Genomic DNA, 6,000 nt, shown 5'->3' with positions numbered 1-6,000 from the left:
AATGGCGCCAGCTTCCTCTGTGCTGCTAAGACCAGAGAGAAGCGTGCAGATGTGTGCAAAGGCCCTGGAAGAAACAAACCCTTGTCCCTTCCTCAGAGGAGCTGCTCACACTCCAGACCTGAGCTGAGGAAAAAACATCCCATTGTCTGAGGCATCAAGGCGTCACATCCTCAGCCCTTTCTATAATCCTGATCCCAGACACGTGCGCCCTTCCCAGCTGGAAGGGCTCTGGCTCACTGCCTGGCTTCCTCTGCTCCCAGACTTCCCTGCTGCACGACAGAGATAAGTTCTGTTACCTTTCTCTTTCTCTTTTGGCGTTCTGAAAATCAGTGTGGCAAATGTTCTGGGGTCTGTAGAGAGAACCGGCTGAGGCACGTCTGCAAACTTTTATAGCTCAGGGTTTTTATTTGCTTCGCTTGGCTTTTGTTTTTATCATTCTGGTTGCCTGTTGACTTTGTCACACACTCAGAGAGCCTAAATTACGTTAAATAACAACTTCTCATCCAGTGTTAGTGGAGAGTGTATAGTATCAGAAGCATTTGGGCTAGTCACCTGGAGAGGGGGGAGGCAGCATCTCCTCCTCAGCGAAATGCCTGCTCAGTTAGCTAACACAGGCGGGAGGCAAGGAGAGTACCACCTTGCTATTACAGTTAGAGACCCGGGAGAAAGCGAACGTTGCTGTCGTCTGACATAAACCAAAATCGTTAACATTTGTTGAGTGTCTACTACATAGTAGGAGTTTTATGCAGTTGGTTTGCATCAAATTCTTGAAACTCAGAACAATTGCCTGTGATAGACCCTATAGTCACTCCTCCCATATCTGTAGCCTCATTTTATAAATAAGAAAGCAGATGCTGAGAGAGGTTATTACTAGCTCCTGGGTGTACAGTTAGGGTGTGGGAAAGTCAAGAAGAAAATCCAAGCTGTCTGGTCTTAAATCCTGTACAGTTAACATTACTCTGTACTATCTTTAAAATGGGAACGTAGTAAAACCTCCAAAGACTTGTCAGACTCCACTGACACGATGCATAGAAAGCTGTTAGCGCAGGGTCCGACACACGATAAATGTGCAATAAATACAGACACAACCATTGAAATGATTACACACATACATACAGAAGCAGAGCCAGGCCTCCTTTAAACTTAGTACCCAGGAGGCAGAGGCAGACGGATCTCTGTGGGCTCCAGATTAGCTCGGGGCCAGGTAAACAAATAAATATTTACATGCCTCGATAGATGAATGCCACAGTGCAAAGTCAGAAATAAGCACACAGGAAGACCTCTTCTTGTACAGCACGGTGCCATCATAGGCTTACAGAGGATGACTGACTGGGCTGGGGAAGAGCAGACTGTGAACCACAGCTTCTCTAAATCAGCATGCTCTAAAGAGCAGCAACTTCAATTTCCAGAGCTGCTTACGTGTAGGATGGTTAAAGCAGCCGGAACGCTTCTCTGTTAACGTTCAGACTGCGGTCATGAGGACAGCTTCCAATCGAGCAATATAAAAACGCATCTGCTGCAGTGATCCTTCTGTCCTTTCACCCTGGCTTTGCAGTCGCCCTAGAAATAAACAATAGTGTGAAGCCTCTCTGCAGTGTCTCAGAGTCACAAGCCCCAAGGGATCCCAATCATACGATCTCTCAGAGTTGTTTGAAAAAAAAAAAATGCATGAAGAGCCAAATGCTTACACTCTGGCCAAGTTAGGAGCCTATGAGGAGGAGAGGCTAGGGGAGGGCTGTTCACTCCATGCACGCTGCAGAATTAGTTCTCTCCCTCTGGGTCTGCTCTGCTGCAAAGCTCAGCAGCACGGAGGAAGCGAGGGAGCGAGAGCCAGGAATCTGCAACAGAAACCATGGCAGCCTGAAACACCCTGGGGTGCCAACCTCCAAATTCTCATCTGTCACTTCAGACCCTGACTGGCTGACAGAGCAGCAGAATTTCAACTCCAATAAACGTGAATGTGCTTCTAGGTAAAGCAGCCAAGCTGACGAGGGAGGGGGTTGGAAGAGCTAGCTCCTCTTGGGCATTTGTCAAACTTTTACCTCCTGGCTGTGTGCAAAGAGGGGATTCAACTTCGGCTTCAAGCTACCAAGGCTCTGGATCCAGCCACCTCTCGGCAGGTAAATGTTAAATTTGCTTATATTGCCCAACTGCATGTGTTAAACTGACTTCCCTGATCTAAAAAGACTGCTTGATGATTCTGCTTAAATAATTCAAAGCCATGTGTTTATTTTTAAAATCCCATTTGGAGTGATTAATATGAAGGAAAAAAGAGAATTTTATTTTGTGTGGTCATGTCTCTTTTCCTCCTACAAAATTAAGTGTCGAGCACTAATAAACCATAGTTTTCCTAATGGCCAAACCAGAAGTATAGACTTCAAAATTTAAAAAAATGTGTGTTTGCCATGTTTAAATTACCTAACTGCATCTGTCACTGTCATGGACCTGACAGCTGTGTAGAAGTAGAATGCTTTGGTTTTTTGTTTTTTGTTTTTCAGTTGGGATATATCTCTAACAGTACATTCTTCTTCAGTTATTTTCATATTATCCTTTCCCTCACAGTTTTCACAGATCTCTCTCCTACTACTACCTATCATTTGTTAAGAGGTACACAAGGGGACAGGGAATATGCCCAGTTCCTGATTACATCCTCTCTAGAAAAACACAATGCTACAGGAGAAGTGAGGGCTAACAACTGTGCTGTCTTTGAGAAGGTCCTCCCATCTGCACTTCCCCAATACAGCACTTCCTGCGAGCCTTTCTCACTCAATCCTTCAGGAACAAGATCACCCTGCAGTAGAAAACCATAACCCTGCTTGCAGCTGCCAATCAATACAGTTGAAAAAGTACCCGAGAGAAGCCCTGCAGTAGAGTCTCATCTGCAGTGCCTTTTGTCTGCAAAGAGGCCACATGTGCCACCTTGACATTGCAGACTCCTCTGGGGCAGACTGCAGCCACAGAATAGAAATGTACCCACAGTGGGGAGAAAAAGAATATCCTCGCCTTTCTCTTAGATCCCAGGATTTTGTTTTCAGTTTACAGCTCGCTCCACTAAATCTTTGTTTCTGACTGGTTTCCTTTGTTTTTCTTAAAGACACCCCCACCCCATTCTTAGGAAAGATTTAAAGTTTGGGTCGGCTAGTGAAGTCCAATCAGGTAGAGCAGTCTGTTTCCTCTGCTTGTCAATCACCGGACACGACTTCCCACATCTGGGGGAAAGAATGTGTGTGTTGTTTGAAGATCGTGCCCCCACCCCCACTTTTTTCCAAAGAGCCATTGAGCAGTTAGAACTCTGGGGTGGTTTCCTTGCCCTTCAGTGTCTTGCCAGCAGGCTGTTATGGCACAGGCCCACAGTAAAACAATAAGTAGTGGCGACAGATGAGGTGCGTGGTGGAGCATCTGGGGCTCCAGAATGTCCTTTACATTCTCTCTTGACTCGTGTTCTTTCTCTGCTGAATTGCAGCCAGACATGGACATGGTTGCTTTGGTTAAGTTGAGCGCAATGTCCAAAACATGTTGGATAACACAAACAACTTGTCAAAAGGCTTGAGGTGTGTTGGACTTCCTTATCACCCTGGAACAACCTTTAGTGGGTGAAAAAAAAAAAAGAAAAAAAAAGCCATAAATCCAGGAGAAGCTTTTACGGGTCTCCCAGGATACCTTCTGCAGAGGCTCCAGGGGTGACAGGACCACCACCTAGCCACAGCCTGTCTCTTTGTCATGAACATCAAAAGTTGTACAGAACTCTGCACGAAAGTGACTGCCTCAAAGACAGCCAATGCAATTAACATGAGAAAGATGAAAAGGGCTCTGGTTCATACGTGATGACCATACAGCTCTGACTTCTATTAGACTACATAGGCATGGTTTATATGCATGCAAAGTGTCACAAGAAATAGCCCAGGGACTCTGCGCAAATGACTTTGTCATAAGAACCCTTTGTTGTCATCATGAATCAGAATCCTAAAATCGATAGATACTGCAGAGACTGAATGGGAGAATGAACTGGAAAATGGATGTATGCCTAGTATATATTGATGATAGCAAATATGAAAGGATTGGTCTGGCTTTATTTCACTACTTAAACTCTAGGAAGGGTGTGGACGTTAGGCTTCCCCTTGTACTTATACGCTCTGCTCTAACAATCTTCAGAAAGCAGGCTGAAGTCTCCAAGACAGCATAGAGAGTGGACAGATATGGTTGCCAAGTCTGATAGATATACCTGAGTACCAACCCCAACACCTTCCCCCCACATCACACATCACACACACACACACACACACACACACACACCCGCTGCTGCAAGCTGTGTGAGCTTAGCCATCATGTCACACCTCCAGGCTTCGGCTAACCATCTCTTAGGCAAAGGATACCCACCGGTGATTTTGTTATAAGAATCAGATGAGATATTTATTGAACACAAGTAAGTACGGCCCCGACCAGAACACTAGACTCACCAAAAAATTTACCAACTACCACTGGAAATCCCATACCCTAAACTATCTATTATGAATTTGGAATGAGGCTTCTAGTAGCAAAGTTATGAAGGAAGAAGGAAAGATTATTTAAGTTATCTTTCCTTTATTCAAAGAAATGTAAAGGAAACCATCTCAGGGCCTCAGCACAAGGTGTCTGTTAAGTCTCACTGCTCTGTCATTTAGCAGCTTCTGCAATGGCCAAGTCTAAGGCAAGGGAATATTCTCGGTGCCAGCCCTCCTGGAGACTCGGAGGAGCCATGCCAGTCTGCAGTCGGTCCTGCTTGAGGGGCCCCCTTGGACCAGGGGAAAAAGCCCCAACACTTTCCTTTCAGATCTTTCTTGAAGGCAAGAATAGAGGTTTTGACTTACTCTGGGGGGGTGTTCTCTCTGTTGACAGGCAAACAAAAAGGCTTTTTTGGTGGTGGTTGTTGTGGTTTTTTTGTAAACCTCTCCCCTGTGTTCCTAGCATTGAGATGTCAGCTGCTTTTCCTGGATGTGTGAAGTAGGAGCTGCCTGTTGTCATGGTAATGAAAGGGTATAGAGGGAGTCCCAAGTCATGGCTGGCTCTGTAAAACAGCCCTCGCTGGCCTTACAATGCTTCCGTGGAGATGAGGTCTCCAGCCCTGGCTTGTTTCTTTCCTATTATGCAACCAACTTATGTGCAGCGGTAGCTAAATGTTTCCTTTAAGGATTCAGTGAATAGGAGGTATTGAGCAAAGAACTGAAGCAGAAGCCATCTCTCATGGGTGCAAGGGCAAACAACCCTTAAGGGGAAGGAGAAATGGCGGTCACCTCCCTTGCTTGTTGACACACACAGCCATGATTACTCAGCATCCAACCTGCGTTTCAAAAGCCTCAGTTTCCCCTGTGGTTGGAAAAGATGATAAAACGATCCTGCTAAACACCCACCCGGCACCTCATGCTCCTCATGAGGGAGGTCAGTGCCGGCAGGGATGAGAGTAAAAGGCCTCAGAAGAATCATGGCTTAACTGTGGACCAGTGAATCTGTAGAGAAAAGAAGAAAGGGAATAGTTATCAATTTAGGAACTGATCAGGTTTATTTATTATTTATCTTACATTTAAGGAGGAGGAAAAAGGTCTTTTCTTGTCCTAATACTTAGATGGAGGTGTAAGACATTTTGTCTGCTCTGAAATGTTAACTTTCACAGCATCTGTTTCTCTGGTGACTTTTAGGTCAGACAGTTGCTTAGGTGCTATTTTTATCTGGTGCCTCAAGGCACTGATGCAGGCAGTGCCCCTTATCCAGTGAAAGGCCAGGGAGGCAGCAAGGGACAGCCCTGGAGCAGAGCTGGGCTCCTCCTCTGTGTGTAGGGAAATGGCCATTAATCAAACCATCCCAGAAATGGAAACTGCAGATGCAAGCCTAAGGTGACCTTGAGGACAAAGCCACCTTCATTTTTCTAGTGGGTTTTGGCTTGAACTAAATGTGCAAATGAGCAAAGTAATGTATCTGTAGGAGCTCTATCTAATTTCTTGGAGATTTTAAACATCTTTTCACTTT

At 45.3% G+C, this 6,000-nt stretch overlaps 1 protein-coding gene across 1 annotated transcript in view; it reads left to right on the top strand.

Moving 5' to 3' along the window:
* Positions 1-1,407: 1,407 nt before the first annotated feature.
* Positions 1,408-6,000, top strand: part of Sparcl1 (SPARC like 1) — a 34,215-nt gene continuing 29,622 nt past the window's right edge. The window contains exon 1 of the mRNA XM_021162708.2: positions 1,408-2,120. The gene's annotated coding sequence lies outside the window, so the exon portion shown is untranslated. The remainder of the gene's footprint in view (positions 2,121-6,000) is intronic.

Source organism: Mus caroli, chromosome 5 (genome assembly GCF_900094665.2).
Source record: "Mus caroli chromosome 5, CAROLI_EIJ_v1.1, whole genome shotgun sequence".
NCBI lineage: Eukaryota > Metazoa > Chordata > Mammalia > Rodentia > Muridae > Mus > Mus caroli.
Note: the sequence above shows the minus strand (reverse complement) of the source record. Positions and strands in the feature narration are given on the sequence as shown.